General features: G+C 44.2%; 1 protein-coding gene and 1 long non-coding RNA gene across 15 annotated transcripts in view; one reads left to right on the plus strand and one right to left on the minus strand.

Annotated features, from left to right (window-relative positions):
- Nucleotides 1-729: 729 nt before the first annotated feature.
- LOC134551981 (uncharacterized) lies at nucleotides 730-18,992 on the minus strand. The gene is made up of 5 exons (XR_010080732.1): nucleotides 18,857-18,992; nucleotides 10,630-13,553; nucleotides 9,329-9,834; nucleotides 8,717-8,804; nucleotides 730-4,047 (listed from the first exon to the last, which is right to left on the minus strand). It is a non-coding gene; the product is annotated as an uncharacterized LOC134551981 (long non-coding RNA).
- The window catches only part of MAP2 (microtubule associated protein 2), a 218,260-nt gene continuing 213,349 nt past the window's right edge, over nucleotides 18,669-23,579 (plus strand). For 7 of the 14 annotated variants that reach the window (XM_063400138.1, XM_063400141.1, XM_063400143.1 and 4 more), the window contains exon 1: nucleotides 19,030-19,163. The gene's annotated coding sequence lies outside the window, so the exon portion shown is untranslated. Of the gene's footprint in view, nucleotides 18,830-19,014; nucleotides 19,164-23,579 lie in introns of those variants that run through there. The other 7 variants (XM_063400145.1, XM_063400144.1, XM_063400147.1 and 4 more) reach the window with 3 other exon arrangements.

Consider the following 23,579-nt stretch of genomic DNA (forward strand, 5'->3'; position numbering starts at 1 on the left):
CTGCCGAGTCCCGCGGGCGGCCCGGCCATCGCACGGACACGGCCGGGAGCGCGGGATCGGCCAGGAGCTCCCGGGCAGTGACTGCACTCGGGCACTGGGACCCAGCTCCCAGCCCGGGGCTCCTCGGGGCCGGGCACGGGGCAGAGCTGCAGCACCGCGCTGTGTCCACAGGGCGGCAGCGCTGGGACGGGCCCGGGGCTCCCCGCGCGTCGGGGACCCGCAGACAGGGACCCCCGGAGAGAACGTGCACAGAAACCCCTGAAAGAAACGCCCCGAAAGACACCCGGCCACCGCTTAAAAGACAACCCCTGCCACCAAGCCAATTCAAACCAAAAACTCTCTGGTTTAAGCTACATTCCATTATTTCTATATTTTTATTATTATTATTTTTATATTTATCATTACAATTTATCTTTTCTATTGGTATCTATGTTTATAATATATAGAATATGATAGTAATATACACAGTATCATATATAGGATATATATTCTTGATATGATTTTTCATATTTTCTATTTCTTTTTAATTATGGTTTTATATATTTATTTTTTAAAATTCATGTTTATTGATTTATATTTTAAACTATTTGACTTCATTAACCTAACACATCAGAACAACAACCAGAATTAAATTCGCCTGTTTTTCTAAAGGGGAAAGAGTTTATATTTATTAAAATAATATTGGTATATTTTCTCTTTCTGTGTTCTTTTGGGCAAGAGGGTTTGGGGGGATTTGTTTTGGGGTTTTTGTCTGTTTGCTTTATTTTGGATTTCTCTGTTACTAAACAGTGAAGTTTGGAGAGTTACAAAATCAAAAGACTACTTTGTTTTACTGTTACCTCTGAAGCCCCAGGATGTTTACAGCTTTCTCCGTTCAGTTTTTTTAATGTAGCAGAAAATACAGAGGCTTTTCTAACATACAGTGAACATGGATGTCATTTGTTAACTTCTTTGTTGCCACCAATATCACATAAAACAAATAAATTACCCTCTTCATACAGTGCTCCCTTATGAAAAATTGAATTCTCCCTAAAATCTTTAAAACAATCACAAATTAGCCAAGAATTCAAAACTGTAATCTCAACAAAAACCTTAAAACAAACGCAAACTCAAAAACTCCACCATACAACCAAATGCCAGCAAACAAATCCCACTGCACTCTTTTCGCTAACAACTCCTCTCCTAAAAATGAAACAAAAATGAAAAACGACCATAGAGAACCCCACATGACAAATCATAAAAAATAGTAAAAAAGATAAATCAAACCAACTTCCAAACTCAAAACTGTACAACTGACCCTAAACATGACTAAAAAAATCTCTATCTCTACACTTACTGAAAAAATAATAACCAATATTCTATAAAATTAGCCAAACTAGTTAACAACATGAAAAAATTCTAGACTACTAAAAAATAAGCATCACTACCCCAAAAAAGCTACCTAAAAAATCCACAATATCAATACCCACGTTCCCAAAAATAAAACTAGTAAACCCACCAAAATAACAAACAAATCAAACGACAAAAATAAAAACATCAGGAAAAACCCCGAAATAACAACACCAAAAAATAATTCCTAACTCAATAATCCCATAATGCCTCAAACCATCCAAACAAAAATACCACCTATAATACACTGAGCAGTTGCTGAAGATCTGCAGCTTTCCTTATTTATTCAGGCAAGAAAGTAGTATTTTTTTAATATAGCTATTGCTTGGAATTTCAGCTATTTAAATGGAGATAGAAGATATAAGGGGCACATTAATACTTTAAAGATAGCTAAAGATGAAATTATGCAGACAAATAACAGGAGCTAAGGAGGATGAGGAAAACAAGTACTTCCAGTCTAAGAATTCCCTCCAGCATTTTCCAGACGAATTCTGCATTGAGCTGCTGGAATAGCTTCACCCTCAAAGCATGATACAGATACACAAAAAAAAGAAATATACTGAGCACAGGCTATTTGGAATTTTGCTTGAAATATTTACTTCTAAAAATCTGTTGTTACTGTTTCACATTTCCTTCACTTGCTCGCCTGTAGCTACGTCTACAATTTAAAGTGATGGATCCAAATGAAGAGCCATAGGTATGAATGTCTTACAACATGCAATTAACAACTTTGTAGCAGCCTTCAATGTGAATACTTCCTGAACCTTCACAAACCTCTCAACTACTCTGTCTTCACTGGTGTCCTAATGCTCCAGATATCCTTGTTTATGGGTCTCCTAAATGTGGTGAAACTTCAGTTCCTGCCTGCTATGGAAGCTGGAGAAGCAGATTTTTACAGCTGTTTTGTCCCCTCCTGAGATGCCTTCTCTCTCTTAGTAGCGTGGTGTGGATCCTTTTCCCTGATGTTATTCTCACAACCCAGGAGCTGTCCTTGCTTTCCTCTGCAAGGTTATGCTTTCCTGTCACCCAGAAATATGGCTTAGGGAATCTTCCAGCTGCACTGCGGTTTATCTATAGCAAACAAATGCTAAAGTCTGTGTGCATAAGCGTAATTTTCTTGTTTGTTCTAGTGCAAGATTGTTCCATTAAACCGAAGCATTGAAATATTTGTTCATTGGGGTGTGGGGAGGTTTGCGTGGTTGGTTTTCTGTGAAGTTCAACAGGACTCCAAAGGGTGGATATCTGTATGTTCTTAATGTGACAGTCTAATTCCTGTCCTGTGCAGGATGTCAGGCACTGAATCTGCAGAAGATGCAGCTCAGAGCCCTGCGTCACCCCACTGTGAGCATCGTTCCTTTGGGGGTGCAGAGCTGCAAGCTCCATCTCCTCGAGGACTTTTTTTTCCCCCACCACGTTTTTAAATGTGGCTTTTGTAAAAAGACTTCTCTAAACCCTTTAACACTTCTCAAAGCCTCTTTGGAACAAAAAAAAAAAAAAAACCAAACCCGAAAAGTGCTCTTTGGAAAGTGTTTTTTCCTCCCCAATATAGTTAGCATTTTAACCCACTTTAATGTTCCCAACTGTTTACTGAGTTTTAGGAAATAGCAAACTCCTTTTAGAAGACAGAACAACAGATTTTATCTGACCCGAATGAAGAAATGCAGAAGAGCTCAGGAAGCTTCTCTGGGTGCTTATTAAACTTTCTAATTATTGTTTAGCCCATATAAATCTCACAGCTAGAGTTGAAATATTTTGAGGGTTGAGCTGATAGTGGAAGACTAACTGGAACAAGGGTGTTATTAAATGTGGTTTAGACCTTGCATGTTTAATAATGCAATTAATGTCATAGAAATGATCCCCAACTCAGTTCTACAAGAAAAACTAGGAGCTCTCTCACTTCACTGTTGAAAGCTGTGGAGAGGTGGGTGTGGAGGCTGGACATTGATGGAGAGGAGGAAGAGGAGGGGTGAAGGTTTGGGGGGTCCGGCTGGCAGGGGGGGTTCTGCCCGCTGTCACTGCACGGCGCTGATCCCTAGGAAAAGCTCAGAGGGAAGCTCTTGGACCAGAATGAAGCATGCATGAACCCAGGGAGAAGAGGGATAGGAGGACAGGGACTCTGGCTCTTTGGCCAGAGCATGCTGAGCCTGCAGCCTGAGTTCCCCTGGGTGACAGGAGCAGAGCACCAGGTCAGTGTGGTCCCAGGGCAGCCCAGATTTTGTGCTCTGAGGATACTCTGCTGTGTGAATCAAAGCGCGGGAGCTGGCCATGACTGGAGGGTTTTCTTCAAAGCTGGCAGCAAGAGAGGTGGTTGCTCTGTGAACACCTGGCATTGCTGCTTTGACTCCTCACAGACTGAGCTTCCCGCTCTCTGTCTCTGTGTGCTAGTTTCTCTAAATAACCAGCAAAGATGTTGTATTTGTTTAATCCATACATGTGGAGAATGAAGAAAATCTCTCCCACTCACAGCTTACATTTTACCAAATCTTGTGTCTTACATTTCAGTCTTCTCCCGGCCCTGGTTGTCACTTGTTTTCCCTTTCTCCTGAGCAGGCGTTCTCACCAGACATTATCACAATGCACTTTCTAGAGGAGTCCCAAACGTGAAGCTAATCCAGCAGGTCAGAGGCTGGTTTCAGGCAATCACTGGTGTTACTAGCCCTGACAGGAAAAAAATCAAGGTAAATTCATGTGATCACATTTGCTCTTTAAGTATCTGGTATATGAGTAGGTGTGAGAGATGCAGGGAACATTACAGTGAGTCAGTAGAACTTTCTGTTGGCACGGGTTAGTCATGGAATCACAGGATGCTCTGGGGGGAAGGGACCTTAAATATCATCTCACTCCACAACATGGACAGGGACAGCTTCCACTAGACTGGGTTGTTCAAAGCCCCTTCCAGCCTGGCTTTTAACACTTCCCATTGGGAGTGAAGAAGACGATACTTGTTCAAAGAAAACGCCGAACTTATTTTACTATTGCTCTACAAATGCCACATTATTGTGGGTCTCTGCAACTTCCAGTCTTGTCACTGATGTGCTTTGAATGCCTTTTTTGCTCCATGTGTTTCATTCTATTTCTGTGGTTCTCCCCCTTCTACCTGTGCTTTGAGGCTGTTGTCTCCTCCAGAGGCTGGACCAGAGCAGTGCTTGTGTCAAATGCAAATTTACCACTGCTGCTATTACACTGGCCAGCGCTCTGTAAATATTTACTATATTTACTAAAGCTGCTTTACTATTAGAAAGAATCCCCCGCAGGTGGTGTTGTGGAAATCAACTGACCAGTGTGTTACCTGCAAGCACCTCCTCTTCCTTCCACCCTTCAGCCATTAGGTCCAAGGGAGATTTGCCCAGAGAGCTGAGCCACAGAGAATACACCCTTTTCTGTCTAGTGACATCTCAAGAAATTGATTTCCTGAGCTTTTGTTTCTAATGTATTATTTATGATGTGTAAGAAGTAATTAAAATACTGACACTGCTCAGGTGCACTTCATGCCTAAGGAAATGTAATCTTATTTATTTCATGTAGCTATTTAAAAACCAATTCGTATTCACCTAGCGCCATCTGCCAGCAAGCCTCTGCAGCTGCACAGGACAATGGCATTTTATTTTTATTGAAATAACATAGCTCTCGGAACCACTTAAAAATAAGTTCTTTAGGGGGAAAGAAAAAAGGAAATTTTTCTTAGCTCTTGTTTTACGGAGTGTTTTGTAATACTGCATCCAGCTGTGTGAACTGTGAGTTTAGTGAAGCTTATCTGTGCATGTACACGGAAACCAGACTCAAATTGGGCTATGGGGGCTCTGCAATGAAATCTGAGACTTATTTTGGCTTGCTCAGGATGTGGGAACTCCTCACTCCATCTTAGCAATCTCAGGCTGAGATGGATGGAGATGGGCAACACATACCAAGCAGTCTTCATGACTTCAGAACAGTGCCATTGTCCCCAGCATCCACAGAACAAAAAACCCTCTTTGGCATGAGTGCAACAAAGGCTTTCCTGCTCCTTGCACCTTTCTGATCTACACGTTTACCAGCCTCAGGTTTGTTCTTATATTTTCCATTTTTCTTCTATTTCCATTAAAGCATAATTGCAGCAGGAGCTTGCTGCAGCCAGAGTCAGTGAAGGGTTGGGGTCAGGATGGCTGAGCTGTGAAGGGGAACAAACCAGGGCCCTTTTCATGCTGTGATAAACAAGAACTCTGTGTCTCAGCTCATTTCTGCCCTCTCACAAAAGGGCTGCTGCTGCACTACTCTTGTAAGTGGAGGCCAGAAAAAGCCAAGAGGCAAAGGCTGGAGAGTGACTCTGCCTGAGCGCCTTCGACTCCTAACGAGCCCAGGGCACCTCAGCCCCGCCCCGTTCTGTGTTTTAGCCTCAGGGTCTTAAACAGACCATAGCAAGTTTGAGCACAGATGGATACGGGATACAATTAACATTATGGGCTCCCCAGGACAAGGCACCATTAAATACAATGAGGGATTTCCTAGCTTTGCTGCTGAGGGGTGACTGGTGGGTGGCCTTGGCAGTGGTGTGGGCACCTTGGTTTGGGTGCTCACTGGAGTCCTGTCTTTCAGCAGAAGCTTGCAGGATCTCCTCCCACAGCCTCACAACAGGCTGTGATTTTCCTTTTCCCTCTGGAAAAGGGCTTCTGAACATGTGTGCAGGCATTTATTATGCAGACATCCAGAGAATAAGAACAGACTGAATCCCCACATCAACACTACGTCAAACCGTGTACTGTTTGGGGTTTAATGAAGATTTCTCTCCCCTCCAAGCACCAAGTGGATGCTATATAGTTTAAATTATGTATAGGTCTATTACAGAATAAGCAGTGCTAAATTTTATATGCATACACAGAGCACAATAAATTATGTATCTTGCCTTAATATTTCATGAAGAAGAGCCATAACATGTATTGATTTCATTTAGACCTGAGTTCAAGAGAGCATTTAAACATACTTCTATTTTTAAAATCCATGAATCATCATAACAGGACTGTCCAGCTGCTTTCAGTTAGACGTGTACTTAACAACCATGCTGAATTTGAGCCACAATAATAATCAGATTAATATTTTGAACTAGTGCCCAAGGAAGCCAATGGGAGCCATTTAATCAATTTTACTAAGCTCTTGCAGCAAGATTAATTTTTTAATATATTTATATGCATATATATAATGAAGAAAATGGAAGGTAGACCTTTACTGTGAAATTGGAGTCTGTCTGATCCTGCAGACACCTTACGTAGTTATGAATTTCTGTAGCAATCTGAGAAATCAAGGCAAGATATCTCAAAATGCCCCTGGCAGCCACTCAGTCATTCCTCCAGTGCCCAGGACAGGCCACACTGAAGGCTGAACACTCCCCTGCCAGTGTGAGTGAGCCAGCATCCTTTGGGTAACAGGAACTCATTTTTACGTAATGAAATCACTGGGATTCGTTTTCTCTTGTGAAAGATACTGGGCGGAAGAAAAAGGTTTTATGGACAAAATGTTCAAAGGCACTTCCACAGCACAAGAACTTAAATCTCACTGGCAGACTTGGAGCTCAGACTGAACTGGGGGGAGCAGGAGCCAGCCTGGAGCACCTGGGGAGACAGGACTTCGAGTTATTTCTGCACATATTGCCCATGCTCCTGGTGAATTAGCTTGTTTTGGGCACTTTTCTTATCCTGAACCTGCAGCTGTCAACTACATGCTTGGTTTCCTCTAAGACAAGTGTTGAGATGCATTAATTGACAGGACAGAAAGGACCAATATAACTGATCAAAAAAACCCAGCTGCATTAAGTAGAACAATTAATTTGGTCCTGAAGGTAACACTCAAGAAATGGTACTTTCTAGAATGAACCTGCCATACAAGCAGGTGTACATATTATTTTCTTTTTTTTGTAGAAAAAAAAACAAGTCACAACACCTGTGACTCCACTTCGAGCCTTACATTTCTTCTCCTGGACTTATCCAAAATTCCTCTTTGGAGAATGTGGCTACAGGTAACATCACTATCTATAGAAAGACACAAAAGGAGCCCAAGCATAACCTAAAAGCCTAGTGAACTCATTTCCACTAAATTACCTTTTCCTTTCTTGCCCTTTCCCCCTCTCTTTCTTCCTCCAGGACATAAGCAAAGCTGGTGATTTTGTCTTTAATATTTGCAAACTACAGCACGACTGAGCTTTTCTCTTTAGGTTTTCATCAACACGTAGAAATGATGGTTAATGGAAAGCATCCTATGTGAACTGTCTCTTACAAAAGTAAATTAAATAGCTTGTGTTTTATCACTTTATTGTTATTACCATTATTTATTAACAGCACAGTGTCTTGTGCTTTTGTTTATTTTTAAAGCACAGTGTTTGTAGTCAAATCTGTATGTTGGCTCGCGCATTAATATGGGTGCAAATATTGAGCCATTCTGTGGGAAAAAATATCACCTCTCATGGATCTTTAATACTGCTCTGCTTTGCTTCCACAAGGTATTCTTGCAGTGAACTGAGAAAATCAGACCTGACCTATGGTACAAAAGTCAGGGAGTTGATTGTATTTTCTGGCTGTTGTAAGAACCAAGTTATGTTGGGGCGGTTTCTTTTGTTTTAGGAAAAGAGTTATTTTCAAATTGCGGCCATCAAATTCAGAATCTCCCGAGAGTCTCAAACATTTTGCTTCAAACTGCCCTCATATTGCTCAGCTATAACTTCTGAATCCAGAATAAAAGCTACTGAGACTACACTAACTGCAGTGGGGTTTTTTTTTTCAGTTGGATAAGTCATATTAATGGGATTTAAACAATGATATAGCAATGTTTAATCCATTTCCACTTTGGCGGTCTTTTTATTTCCTAAGAAAACGTGGTTGTACAGACAGCCACAACACTCAGAGTGCTTTGGGAAAATTTCAGAAAGTCTTCAAACATCAGCTCCTTGTCATCTAAAAATCTCTCTTACCTTTTCTGTGTAACCTCCCACAGCTCTGGCTCCTTCCCTCCTTCTCTCTTCCCTCTGCAGTTCCAGCTGGCTCCTTGCTGTCCCCAGCACGGCCACCTCACCCTGTCCTACATACAGCACCTCACCCTCTCTGTCCCTTGCCCTCCCTCCTGTCCCTCCCTGCTCACAGCAGGGCCAGCAGAGCCCAGCTGAGCCCCCCCCCAACCAACTCATCCTTCTCACCCCCAGAGCTGGGAGGGCAGGGCTGTTCCCACTCTGTGGTGATTAACACGGCTGCAATAGATCAGGGGCAGGACTGCCTCCAGCACTGTCTCCCCACAAGAAAACTCATAGTGTTATTTATTGTCTCATCTGAAAATGGCAGAAAGGTTAAATTAACTATTTTTCACTTACCTGGAAGGGTTTAAAATCTGTGGAGTTCACCGACTAGCAAACATTTAGTAGGTTCCCACATCAAGATACAACTTTCTTCAGTTTGCTTCTGTAGATTAAAAGATTTTGGGTTAGATTTTAAGGATTTATTTTATATGTCAGTATCTGTTAAATATCCTGTAGAAGAAAATCTGAGAAGACATCCATTTGTAGATACAGTCTTTTTTATCTGTGGCAAAATACAGACTTGCAAGCAAGCCAATATTTAATTGCATTATCTAATGGCATCAAAATTTAGTTATGGCTCTCTTTAATAAAATAAATTTGGAGTCTTAGATGATAATTCTAAAATTAGATCACGTCACACCTTATGGCTGTCAGTTCATTTTGTGAGATGAGCCAAGAGTCTTCCACACTCACCACAAAAATGCCCTTTTGTTTCTGCTCAGAAGCTCTGAGCTGAAAAGACTTTTTGAGAAACGGCTGAACTTGATGCGTTGTTTAAATGACAATTTTTTTGCAGTCTTCTTCCTAACAAAAGAATCACTGTGGCTGTTATAGACCAGCGGATGTATAATACAATGGCAAGAGTGGAATGCTTTGGGAAAGAGTATGAGAACAGAGAGGACTTACAGAGGTTCTGCTCGTGGCACTCCAGGCTCAGAGAGTGACCCTGTGCTCTGACCCTGTGCCTTCAGCAGGTGCCAGTGCCCACAAATTTGTCTCTGCCTTTTTTTAGTCCATGTAAGTTTGTCACCTTCACAGTGTCCTCTGCTAGTGAGTTGTGCAGATCAGCTGCCTCTGTTCCGAGGAAGGTGCCTCCTGCTAGGCATAAATTGCCTGAGGGTAGGGTCACTGGTAGATCCTGTGTAAATCCTGACTGAAAGCAGGGAGAGCTGCCCCATCGTTGATGATAACACCAGCTCCTAAACGTGGGCTTAAAACTCCAGCTTTAGCTTTTCTCCTATAATGGGAAGATGTTGTGATTTCCACAGCAAGAATTAACAATGAAATTAATGCCTGAGAAGGTGAAAGGAACAAAACCAAGCTCTAGAAAGCAGTGAAATATGGTGTCAGATCAGAATCCTCTCTGTTTCTGCATCTGCCACCAAGTTTCTGTGCAACCCCGATGTGCTCATCTGAAAAGGAGACAGAAATGTTGTTGTTATTGACCAAGAAATGACAGAGCTCCCAGCAGGCGGGCACAGGCTGCCTGACAAACCTTTATGTCTCTGGCCTCACAGCAGCTTTGGAGGATGAGATGGTGGCTCAGTGCCCCTTGCTCCCAGCCTGGCATCTTCGTACTGAGCTGTTCTGCCTCTGCCCCTCCAGCCAGCCATTTCCCAGGGCACCAGTGTGGCATTGATTCATAAATGTCTGCAAGTGTTTTTTGAGAGCAGAGTGAGGATGCTTTAGGAGAGAGGCACGCTTGCCTGTTGGGCAGCAGCAGCAGCTTGAATACCTCACTGCTGCAGTTATATTTGATGGTGCATGTACTTTCTTCGGGAAAGCTGCCAAATGGCATTTTATTTCTGCCTCGGAGCTCTATGCAATGAAAAAAATGAATTTCCATGGGCTTTTTAGCCACAAAAGTGCCTGCAGGTCTTTACACAGCTTTACCAGGCTTGGATCAAAGCCTGGCTCAGACCAAAAAGCACCATTGGGACTGATGTTGTTTGTGCTTAGAGTCAGGGCTTTAGCAGGTGACTCAGACTAGGGTGAAGGTAGCCCCACGTCCAGCCAATTTCCCCACACCCAAATGACAGAATTACAGTCTGATCCTCAGCCCGGGACCCCTGGAAGGGGCAGCTTTCTCCTAAACATTAATGTTAATAGAGGGGTTTTACTAATTCTTTGTCATGGTTCCTCTTTAGCCTCCAAGCCAGGTGTGACAGTCCTAGGACCAGCTGTCTTTGAGTGTTAGTAAAACTTACCCAGATACATTTTTTTAATCTCGTTGATGCTCGTCCACATTTCTTTTTGCAGCAAATGGCCATGAATTTCCTTGCCACGCAGGTAATTTTTCTAGGTTTGTTTCTCAGTCATGATGAGTGTAAATCTGTTGTCTAGCCTCACTGGCAGGTTCTGAGTTCTTTTGGTGCTCTGAAGCACACTGAGGGCCGCAGAGGTTCTCCCAAGCTTCAGTGTATTACTTTCCTTCTGAATTGCCACATTTCTGCACGATAGCTTGCCCTTGCCACATCATTTGGACTGCCCATCTGTTGCTTAGCTACCAGACTCATAAGAGCCCAAATGATGGCAGAGTGGGCACCGAAGCATTTCAAATATGACAAGACCCAAAGGATGCTCATCAGTGTATGTGCAGGAATATTCCACATCCCAAATCCTGAGGTTTTAGTGACCACAACTGTGAGCTTTAACTCACGCAGCTCTGGTTGCTAACAGCTTGCATTTTGCTGGAGCTGGCTTGTTTGCAAGCTGTGGCCAGAGACACTGATTTTAAGGAACTTGTGTGCTTGGGGAAAAATTGCTAAATGAAGGTCCTTGAAAGAGGGAAACAGGATAGGAGAGGAGTTCCTTGGGGGGTTCTGTAAGGGAAAACTGTGGTTGTCAGAGGTAGGTCTGAGCTGCTGGAGTCAAGTTACGCAATGCAGTATCAGTGTGAATGCAGAACTAGCCATAGCTGCTATATATTTTTATTGATCTGTGTCCACAGCAGCAACACCTTTCAGCTCTTCCCTGAGTTTGTAAGGGACTTAATTTATAACTTCACAAACTGGAATTGCATTTTTGCAGCCTCACGAAAATGAGTGACACCAATTGCCCAGGACACATCTTTGGTTCAGCTACGTGGAAGACACTGTGCTGTGCTCCCAGCAACGTCAATTAATAGTCTGGAGGTGAGTGCTCAGCTCAACAGCTGAATTTAGTAACAGTTCATCTGCACGCAAGAGAAGGTTCCTCTGAACCTCCAGCAGAATCTAGTGGGACTCATACTTCAGCTTTGTGGTGACTGTGGCTTGTACGGAGAGGTAGCCTGGGGAGTGATTTTCTTGAGGTTCAGCTGCCTTCAGGGTGAGGCATCAACAGGCAACAGAGATAAGAGCCATCAGCAGGACAGTGCTGGGCCATCCCCAGAGCAAGGTCTCAAGGAGAGGCTGGAATGTGCTTAAGAGCTTCATTGGAGTAACTGGTTGTGTTGGTCCATGGCTCAAAACCAACCAAGTTCCTGCCTACACCTCCAGTTTGGTGCCAGACCAAGGGGACCTGTGGGAAGGGCGAGGATTGCAGTTTTGGTTTTCTTTTAATCTTGTCCCCAAAGACCGCTCTTGGTGTTCGCAGTGCAGTTTGCACTTGGTGTTTGCGCTTGAGGAGACACCATAGCTGGCCATAGAAAGAATCAACTCTTTTTTCCCATTTTTAAGACACAGAAATGACACGAACAAAACCTGATTAGTTAAGAGGAGAGGAGTTCACTATAAAATATTGTGTGATGGATTTCTAGTTCATATATGGTGACACAGTGCTACTGGGAAAACGTGCACCAAGGGAGATTTCACATTGTCACCATTTCTTATTAGCAGCTTAAGCATTTATGTAAGTAATGAGGAACACACCGCTCCTGTGAAAGTGTTAGTGCTTTTTGACCCCTAAACTCAAAAGCAAGGAAAACTCTTGGTGAAATACATGGTGATGTGATCCCTTTAGAACAGCAGGGCAAACCCCCAAAACTTGTAATCAAGGGGGACGATTTTGTGTTGCTGCCTAATAAGATACGGCATTAATGCGTGGAAATTCAGCTCACAGGGACTTGTGCCATCTGTGTGTGCAGTTTATGGGGTTGCTGTATAGGGACTTGTACTGGCATGTACGTGTGCAGTTTATGGGGTTGTTCTAACACCAAGAATAGAGTCAAAGTTTGGAACACTGCCCAGGTTTTTTACTTGATTTTCTGTGTATTCACTTGCCTGCCACTTCTAAACCTGTTTTGCCTCTCACTCAGCAGTGGAGTTGTGCCCAGATAAAGGCATTGCTTGAACACCAGCTAAATATTAGTTTCATAATGCACACCTGTTGCTTGGTCCCAGGATATCACTCAAAGAAAATTATTCTGCTGTGTTACATTGTCTGTTGATCACTCCTTTTTGCCTTTCATCCTTGTTGTTCTTCCTGTCTTCAGAAACCCAAGGTGCCAGGCCATTAGGAAACTGAATTATTCAAACCTCATATTGATTTTTCTTGACCATACAGCTGACGTTATCATGCAAGGACCTTGCCTTGAGCTGTTTTGCTAAACACTTGACAGCTCTCCTCACTCCTTCTCTTCATTACATTCCATCTCTTTCCTACCCCATCATTTCCAAGAGGAGGAGGTTCTGAAAACCATTATGCAGAGTCATTTCACTTCACTGTCAGGCTCCCTTTGCTAGCAGCCACACAAATGATGGGATTTTTTCCTTTCTTTTCAGTCTGGAGGTACACAAACAGATCAGTTGGTTTGCTAAAAGCCTCGGCACACCGTGGTATCCATGGCAACACACCAGCCTGCGCAAGCATCTGCAGACGCTTCAAAAATCAGAAATACCAAGCAATGACAAGGAGTTGCTTCATACAATGGATGTTTATAGGTGTCACAATCATCTGAAACACTTCCTTTTCCACCCATCAGCTCCTTGATTATAATGTGCTTCACATCCTTCTTGCAGCTCCTTTGTCAGGATCCAAGATTCAAGGCAGAAGCGATCCTCCTTTCAATGTTTATTTGCTTTGGGGTTTTTTTTGCATTTAGATCATTGCTGAGGTACCTTATGGGAATGAGCACCCCAAGCGACACTGTTAACTTTCCTCTTTGAACTGAGTTGGAGCGCAGGCGTTTCAAACGATAAAAAATCCACAGCTGTAATTGAAAAAGAAGTGGTCTGTGTCAATCCAATTAACAGAAGTAGTTGTGTGAGTGCTAGGCTGAGGGGTGAGTTGACCCATCATGTTGCATGAATTACTGGTTACCAATAGTGATGACAGATTTAGTAAGATCAATCAACCACTTTTTTGGAAATATTTTTCTTTAAGTTTATCCACCTGCTGGCATAGCAGTGACTATGTTGGTGTGTTTACAGGCACTGCTCTTCACCAAACCTGTGTTTTGTTCAGATCTGCTTCCAGGAGGTGACGTTCAGGTGCTCAGGCTGCATTGCAGCTGAGCTGGTTGCAGAACATGTATCAGTTCACTGGACCAAGCCTGCAAAAACATCTGTAATTCTAAATGGGCAACTCATGTGGGCACTGATAGACACTGTTACGAGTCTCACACTGGTGAAGGCCCTGGCTAAGGAGCGGTTTTATAATAGAGGAAACCTATAACAACTGTGTTTGTTGCTCACACAAAGGCTGTGTACAAGCCTGAGTCTGAAGTTTGGGAATGGGAAAGAGCCAAAGTAAATACATGCTTAACCTCCAGCCACAGCTGTGATGGGTAAATAGCCCCTCGTCCTGTCTGTAATATTTCCCTTCTCTTAAAAAGAACCATCGGTATTTTAGTCACAGAAAGGCAAAAAGAAATGCAAAGTCCAAACCCAAGATGAATTATGTTGCCCCATATTGTGGTGTTAACTTGATTAGGCTAATCTGTTTTCAACTGATGATTTAGGCTTTAGGCTTGGAAAATGCAGTAACATCTACCTGCTTGAATGTAACAAGAGGACCTTATTAAATAACCTTATCAAAATTCCACCTTAAATAAAACAAGCTATCTATGCATCAGAGCACTGATGAGGTTCCATGTGCAAGCATCTCACAGCTTCTTTCTAAGGTCTTTAATCCTCAGTAGCTACTGTTGGAACAATCCAGACTCTCCCCTAGAACAGGAAATTAAATCTCAAAAATAGTACATGCCTTGTAGTCTGACCAGTTTGACTATTCAGTAACTTACACACCATATTTATTTTGAAAAGCAAATTTTTCATGTAGTTTTGCTAGAGATTCAATGTGCAAAGAGATTTCACTACATAAAGCTGATTGTGTGTTCCATTCATCTTCTGTTTGGTCTTGTAAGTAAGCAGTGGGATTTTTATATTTTTTCATTTGAAAACCTGGAAAAGCTGAATGGTGCATTAGCTTTATTCCTCCAGTTCTCAAGATAGATAAAGAAGGCAACACTTGTAGTAGGGAGAAGCTAGAGATGGCAAAACAAGTAACCCAGCCTGAAACTTCCTTGCAATCATCATTCCTTAACTAGAAAATATCAAGAGCAATCAAACTTCTTTTCCTAGAGAGTTTGCGTTTTTCCTTCTTGTTCAGATGGAAATTTAACGGATGAACTATTGTTCTGTGCCTCAGAAAATGGGTTAAAGCAGCGAAAGCTGGTTTAGGTTAAGAACTTCCTACAGCTGAACTGTGCAGGGATCAGTACTCCCAAACCGTATTTTGAATACATTTACAAAACGTTCTGTGAGATGTCACGACAAGGCTGACACCCAGCTTTCTTCTCTTTGGCAGGGGAGTCGGACGCATAACCAAAATTTCACAAAGCCTCAAGAGCTGAGAGGGAAAAGTAGCTGGATTAGGTGAATGACAGGGGAAGGAGCTCTGCACATAACCATGAACCCTGTAAGGGACCACTAGTGTCTATTTTTCACATTGGTTCCTTGGGGACTCGTTCCTTTCAGCAGTGAGAAATGGAGGTTGTCTGCTGTAATACATTCTCCGCTGCAATTCTTATCTCCTTGCAGCCCCAAGAGCTGGTGGCCCAAGTATTTTGTACCCTCTCTCTGCTTTCAAATTATTCTACTTCTAATGCAGAGACTGGCTTTTGACATCACAGGCATTTAGCAAATTAGAGTGTAACTCCCTGAAGCTAATTCCTCCATCATAATTCACACGGGTACTTAGAGTCCCTTGGACAAAAAGACCAAAGATAACTAAATCCACAAAGGCAGCATTGCTCTTGTACAAGTCCTTGCACTGGGCCAGATCTCACCTTTGTTTAAAGCTTTCCTGCAGCAACCTGAGACATTTACATCTACAAACAGTATCTCCAAACAATCTTTGGATGGTAAATGGAATCAAATGGGAGACAGGCAGGAAAAGGAAGGCTTTCACAGTGAAATGTTACCATGTGAGGTGATGGCATACAGTTGCGTCAGAAACAGAAAAAAAGAGAACATAGTTTATGATGCAAAGCCAGGCATGAGTCCATTCTGTTTTCAGTGGGAGCTTTTATTTTGCCTAGTCGTTGATAAGCATTTGAAGGAGCTCTCTCAGCTCGCTTTTTTCCCCCATTGCCTCTGTTGGGCACTAGAGGGACCCTAGAGTTTTCCAACCCATGAAAACATCCAGCAACGCCGAGGCGGGAGCCCTGCCTTTCTCGGTCACCTAAACCTAGGTGTTTCCAAGGAGAAAAGTGGGGAAAACCCCTCAGCGTGCCCACAGACTGCAAACAGGCCACTGGGAGTGATGTTCAAGGGGACCGCAGCCACACTTCGTTTCATTAACCTCACTGGTGCTCGCAGCTCTTCCCATCATCAATAAATAAGAACTGACTTTGACTTGACTGCTCTGATGGCTCAGCTAATGTTGTGACATTGGCGCCAAGGCTTGAGTCACTGTGTTTTTGAGAAATTAAATGTTTCCTTCCCCAGTCTGAAGTGATGCCAAATACCTAAGCTGCCACTGCTGCATCCCAATTAAACTCTCAGGGGAGCAGTGGGGAATTGTTACTTCATCATATAGTAAGAGACAAAGTATTGACACAAATTCTTTTTAAAACAGCATTTCCCAGACACAGTTTCACATTGATCTGTTCTAAAGACAGCTATAAGCTATAGGCAATGTAATTTTTTGCAGGCAGACAAAAAATCCTCTGTATTTGACTTACCAGATTTCCATACAGAGATCCATAATTCAGTATCTCAAAGCTTTACTAAAAAGCTCATGGTTTATGAGGTGATGCAAAGTTTATTTTTTCCTTTATACAAAAAATCTTTCCCCGCTGTTGCTTAGTAGAATGATGCTTTCTGATCTCTGCATTAATATTTCTAATAAAAGTATTTTACGCACGCATTTTAATATCTCTAACGTGAATTAAAATATTTTTTCTGTCTTAAAACATCCAGTGTCAACACTGGTGCTGAATGTAATGTAATTTGACTAGACAATTATCTCAGGCAAAACGGTGAGTGGCATTTTTTCTGTGCTTATTTTTCATCATCTTTAATGACTGTTCAAAGGAGAGATGCAGCTGAATGACTAACTTCCAAGACTCACCTTCTCTTTCTCTCTCTCTCTCTGCAGGCTGCTGCTGAGAAGAGACAGGCTGCTGCTGTGCTGCATCTGAGCTAGAGGCATTGACTCTCCGTCGCACATGGAATATTCTGAGCATGTCCCTGGTTTGTTACACCACCCCTCTGATCTCCAGGAATGTGTGTGGACACATTGTACATGTGTCTTTCCATTAAGATATCTTTTTGTCTTTTCCATTATACCCATTGCAGTATTTGTTTCCAATGAAAGTGTAGGCTGTCCTTTCTCCTCTCCCTCTTCCTCCCTCCTTTTTTTTTTTTAAATATTGTAAGCTTTAAATTAATCTAATTTCTGTTTGGATGAAGTTTAACTTTTTCTCCTTGATCAAGTCAACAGCTCATTCCCTCTCGGGGCTGCTTCTGATTAGGCTTTATGTGAAGCCTGCATTCACATTATCTAGGTGGTGAGAGGAAGGGCAAAGCTCCTGTGCTTGTGGAGAGAGCTCCACCAAGGTCTTTGCATGGACAGCTAGGCCTCCAAGGAGAGACACAGGAGAAAACCAGCAGGAGAAAGGCACTGCTGGTCTCCAGGGTACTGCAGACACTGGTGCACATTCCCTGTGCCCTGATCCAGTGTCTTCCCTCCCACAGCCTGGGAGAAAGACTGACTGCAGCAAGGGCATTTCCTCTGAGAGCATCTCCTCACCCATCTGAAGGGTGTACATCACTGATGGTGAACAACGAGCAGGAGCACGATGCCTTTGTTGCCTTGGCAAAATCCTGCTCCCTTTGCACGGCACTGATTTTTACAGATGAAATGTGAGAAAACGGCAGTGGAGGGAAGTTCTCTCAAACAGCTCGAGGAGGGCTCAGGAAAAGTACCAGAAGACATGTTTGTAGTCTTCGGTCTTTTTAAATGAAAATTTCCTGATTTACAAGTACATAAAAATACTCAACAAAGTAATTCGGCCTTCCCAAGTCACTTCATTAACACTGGCATACCCTTAACATGGAATAGATGTAGTTGCTGCTGAGGGATGGCCATTTCTTTAAGAAGAAACAGCAGCAAGGGCGGGACCTAGGCTTTCCTAAATTGCATTTTGTCCACTCAAAGACACATATGGCCCAAATTACAGATATGAAATCTTCTGGATAACCTGCTAACGCCCATGATGAGGGCAAGTGCTCAGCACACCTGAAAATCATGCTTGAAATCAAGCTGGCTACCTAAAATTAGTGATAATTTTGAAAAAATGTAGATAAACCTGCTCAGTGATGCAGCAAAATGCAACCAAACTGAAATAAATGTTTAAAGTTTTTCTGCTGCAGTACGGGTAATAGTGTGCAACCTAGCTCCCCAAACATAAAGAAAAATAAAGACATATATTTTCACTGAATCAAAATATAGTACCTTCAAAAAATTACTAGAGGCTAATACGTACACGACATACTCAGAATTTTTGGTTAAGATTCTGACAGACTGACTTTTGCAGTTAGGAATTTTTCACAAACTAAAATTTGCTTAGGAAACAGGTAGGAAAGCAGCATTTTACTCTCTCGTCTCCAGCACAGGTTGGTAGGAATGACGTGGCTCTGCCTATAACAGGTGAGCTGAGCTGTTCCTGCAGCCCTACCACACTGTGGGAGGAACGACTTTGGAGTACAGCGACTGTAATGGACATCCTGAGGGAGCCAGTTGGAGAATGTGGTAAGTGACAAAGTCATGGGATATGTTTTATTGCCAGATTCCAGGAAATGGCTGGAAAAGCCCGGCCCTAAGCAAGCAGTGTGGAAATGAGGAGCAGCGCGGTGTCTGAGGGTGTTGTAAACGCGGTTTTTCCACCCATCTCACTATTATTTGCCCTCTTTCTCCAGAGGAGAAGGAGGAATTAGACTGAGCCGGAGTCGCGCCGTTGGAAGACCCAGCTGAAATCAGGTGAGGGAGATGGGGAAGGTGTCCTACCCGGAGCAGGGCAGGGCCGGACTCGGGCCGGGCCCGCGGGCTGGGTGTCCCGGAGCCTCGGCGTCTCCGCAATGCAGGGGCCGGGGCGGGGCGGGGCGGCAGCGAGGGCCGCTCCTCCACCTCCACAGGCGCGGGGGCCCTGCGGGAGCGGGGCCGGGGCGGGGCCGGGGGCGGTCCCGGGGGCTCGCGGCGCGCAGGCGGCCGCGTCCCGGCGACAGCCCCGAGAGCGGCGGGGCGGGTCGCGTCCAGCCGGCTACGGCGCGTCCTCCGTGTGCTCGTCGGTGCCGGCAGCCGCCGTGGCGCTCAGGTAAGGACCGTGCCGAGCCCCGTCGGACGGCGAGGAGGAGGAGGAGGGACGGGCGGGGCGGGGGCGCGGGGCCGGCGCCGCTGCGGAGTGCGGGGAGGTGAGGGGGGGGCGCCGCGCGCGGTTCCCGCCTTGCGGCTGAGGCGAGCCCTTTCTGGGGGCTTGTGCCGCCCCGGTCCCGCGGGCGCTCCCTTCTTCCCTTCCTGCCTCCCTCCGTCCTTCGCTCCTTTCTTTGGGCCCTTCAGTCCCGGACCCAGACAGGAGTTCTCCGCGGGTCGCCGCCGCCCGACCTCCCGGAGGTAAAAATGGAGTGGGGCGGGCCCCCGGTGACTCCCGTTTTACCTTCACGGGGGCGGCCGCCTCAGGGCGCCGAGCATCTCCGGGCTGTAAACCCCTCCGGAGGATGTGAACCTCTGTCCTCTCCTGCCCCCACCCCTAAGCCTCTCTAAGGGGATCTGCACGGCTGAACAAAGAGCGTTGTGTGAGGCGAGGGCTGTAAGCGCTGTTAATTTGCATCGGGGAAGGGGAAAAAAACTCCCACAAAAAAACCCACCTAAAAAAAAAAAAGGATTCCCTGTGTTGCATGGATCGGGGAGAAAACAGCCGTGCACGGGAGCCCAGCGGCGAACAATGCCTTTTTTATGTAATGATGTAAAGCGTGCCTGGCTCGGATGGCTGCAGGTAGGAGCCGTAGGCGTGTGCCGCGCTGCGCTGCCGCGGTGCTGCACCGAGCCACCGCACAGACCGTGCCCGCCTCCGCCTGCCCTGGGCTCCTTCCAGACACCCCCACCTGCCCTGGGTAACGGGGGCTTCGTGGAACACCTTCGGGAGAGAAGGGGGTGTGCCGCGGGCCGCGAGAAGTGCTCTCCGACGTGGTTCGTTTCCCTGGGTTAAGCCGGAACTTTCGGTTTTCCTCCAAATAAAAATATTCTCTTGTGTTTTTGGTGGGTTTTCATGTAGGATTCTTCCTGAGACAGTGGCAGGTTTTCACATGTAAGTGAGCAGTAACGTAGAGTCATGCAGTATAATAATGGGATGTATGCACACGTATGTTGTAAGTCTTACTTATCCTAGGTCTCTAGCACCAGCTTTTGTAATTTGGCATGTCTCTGTGGTCATGTCAATAAATCATACTCCATCCTTCCTCAAAAAATCACTTGCTGTCCAGCATTTGTGCCGCTTGTTGTTCAGAAAACCTGCCCCTTTTGTTTTCGGAAGGGTTCTTCCGTGTGGGATTGAATCACATATTCTTTTGGTTCTGTTTCTTCCCATTTTCTCCACAAACCTTTGTTTCCTCTCCACGAAAGAACCTGTTTCTTTTCACCTGTGCTGGTTTAGACTAGCAGGGATGTCTAGACTGTGCTGGTAGACCCAACAAGAGGCTGAGCTGCAGAATGTATTTATTTGCTATGGCTTCTTTTCCTTCCCTCCTGACTGTGGCATTATCACAGCATCTGAGCCCTTGCCTGGGAAGAGAATGTGCTGAGAGGGCACGACACAGTGAAGTTGCCCCTGCGTTACGTCATAGATCACAAAGAAGTGATTCTGAACAGCGAAAGACTGGGCCCTACAAACTGTTCAGTTAGTGCAAAGGCAGTCCAGTTAAGTTTGTGGATGGTTGCTCATTTCTCCAGCTGATGTTCTGAAGTGTGATATGTGTAACGGAGCCCAGACTCGCCCGTGTAGCACCCAGGACTGGGAGCCACTGAATTCCTCACTGTGTATTTCATTTGCACGACACTGCACTGAGCAGGGAGCAGGACCTCAGTCTTCATGTGGTACCAGTTTCCTGGAGCTCAGGCATTTACAGGTGAGCTAAAGTGACAGACCGAAAGCAGCCCCGATGGCTTAGTGAGGCCATTCTGCATGGTAATGAGACATGAAGGTGAGCCCTGGCACGGGGCTCTGGGAAGAGGGGTGATCTCAGCAGTGGAGCATGGTGCCATGAATTCTATCTCTGCTAATCTTTTCTTATCTCATCAAGGGATGGGATTTGGTTAATGGAACTTTTCAGTTTGTTGCACCCATATTGCACATTTCCTGTGGGTGTTTGAGAGGAGCCAAAGAGCTGTCATCCTCAGAATTAGAAGTTGCTGTTCTTCTGTGAAGACAACAGCATCACCGGAGGGCAGGTCATTGTGCTTATAATGCAGTTTGTTACATAAAGCAGCATTTGCAGCCTTGATTTAGAGATTTGATATAATTGTTATGGTATGTTATATCATACCCACTTAGCTGTGTTCTTTAATATGTTTGGACAGTAAAGAAATAGCTGTAATTTAATGACCCCTGAGGTGCTGTGCCTAGGCAGAAGCGATCTGATCACAACAGTCCCTAAATTAATTGCTGCAGTCTGTGGGTTAAGAATTCCCTGCTTGCTAGATACTTTTTCTAGAAGCATACCTTTCCTTTCAGTCTATGTCATGCTCCTTTCTGTACAAGTTACCCTTTGCTAAACCATACACCTGAATTCACAGAGGAAACATTTGCTATGTGTGCTGGCCCCAGAGCGGGCTCTGGCCCCTCTAGCTCTAGCACTGTGCTCACTTAACAACTGTCTGTGGAAATTGCTAGAAATGTCTAAGCACAGAAACAAGCATGAGGCCCACTGCAGATTCTGCTGGGCCCTTTCAGCTTCACCTCCCAGTGTGGCATGTCATGCACATGTGTTGGAGACGGGTTTGTTTTCTTAATGGGGTTGGAAGAAGAAGTCAAAAAGAATTTAGGTTGTGGGGACTTTGTGATGGTGGTTTCCTGAAAGTCACCTTTTGATTACTAACGTCTCTACAAAGGCACAAGGTACTGACAGAGCTTGTAACACATCTGCAGCATATGAAGGATCTGAAATCTGATCTGCCATGGTGGGACAAATGATAATCAGCTTAAGAAAGGAAAATAAAAGCTCTGCTGGAGCCTAAAGCTTGAGTTCCTTACAGATCTTTTGCCTACAGTGCAGGCAGTGGCTGTGCTGAGAACTGATCTGGTAAAACTTCTGGCTCACAGTCAAAGAAAAAAAAATCCACCCCTTGGCTTTATTTGGGTTTCAGAAGAAGCATTTCTGGCTGCAGGACACTTGAAGCTGAACTGAAGCCTCAACTAGGAAGGGATTAGAGAATCTTGCACTTAACATGCACACAAATAATGACCAGAAATTTGGAAAGGTGTAAAGGGGGTCCTTAGACTAGGTAACTTCCTAAGGTCCATTCTAAACTGAGTTATCTGATGATCTAGATATTTTGGATTTTATGCTGTTGTCGAGTCCCTGTGTGCACTTGATGAAGAAATAAAAGTATGCATGTGCTGATATGTAGAATTGTTCCTTAAGACTCAAGGATGCTTGTTTTGGTCCATCTGTATTTATTCAGTTCAAACACATGCTTGATTGAGCTTGAAAGTCAGCTGTAAGCATGCTTAAAAGTTAAGCATGTTTTTACAGAAAAGGGAATGTTTTTTCTGAAAAGAGAAAGAGGATAAATTCATGTAAACCCCTTTGATGATATTTAGAGATACCAAATACTTCCAGAGAAAGCATGGAAATGTGCAGTGTTCTCTGATATCATTGCATGGTTTATCTCTTCCCAAACACATGTGCACATGCTAAGGCAGAGTATGGGTGGATCTCGACATATTTAGGGTTGGTGCTTTTTCTTCCATCCATCTGCTTCATGTGCAGGTGTGCTTATTAGCAACAGCTCTGTGCTGCATCTTAGTTAATAAGAAAAAACAGCATGAGACTTATTTCCATGGGGTGGAGCTGATTTAGAGGATTGGTGCTGGAAAACAGAGATGGTTTAAGCTGCCTGCCTCAGTAAAGGAAAAAGCTTTTATTTCATGGGAAGGTTTAATCACAGGTTATGCTACTAAACTATACAAGGGTTTTTTAGATGGATGTTAAGCGTGACATTTGTAATTGCTTTCTAGGTATTGGAGGAGAGGACTGATGTATCCATGGGGTTAATTTGGATTGTTGTGGCCACATGAGTTACTGTACTAGCTGTTAAGAGGATTTGAGGTCTTGATTGACCCATTTTACTTTAACACTAATTGTTTGCTGTTGTATTAAGGAGAAAAGATGAGCTAATCCTTATGGTTTTACACTCACTGCTGTTTTTCCCTACTGCCGTCTCGCAGATGAAACTGATCTTTGTTCTTTTGTCTTAATTGGGGAGGTGGCGGAAAGGGATGACAGACATCGGCTTCAGAGTGTTGGTGTTTGTACTCATTGTTCTGCATCTTTGTTAGGGTGCCAGTTTGAAAGGCATTACGCTGAAAAGGTGTGGCTTGGTCAATTCTCTTTGTTTTCTGCAATCTGTGAGGCAGGTTAGTGCTGGCTAATAGGCTTGACCAGTGTGACGGTACGCTGTTTGTCTTTTAGCATTTTTAAACTACATGTTTTCCTAACTTTCTGTGATGTAATGG

The sequence above is a fragment of the Prinia subflava genome, chromosome 6 (assembly GCF_021018805.1).
Source record: "Prinia subflava isolate CZ2003 ecotype Zambia chromosome 6, Cam_Psub_1.2, whole genome shotgun sequence".
NCBI classification, from domain to species: Eukaryota; Metazoa; Chordata; class Aves; order Passeriformes; family Cisticolidae; genus Prinia; species Prinia subflava.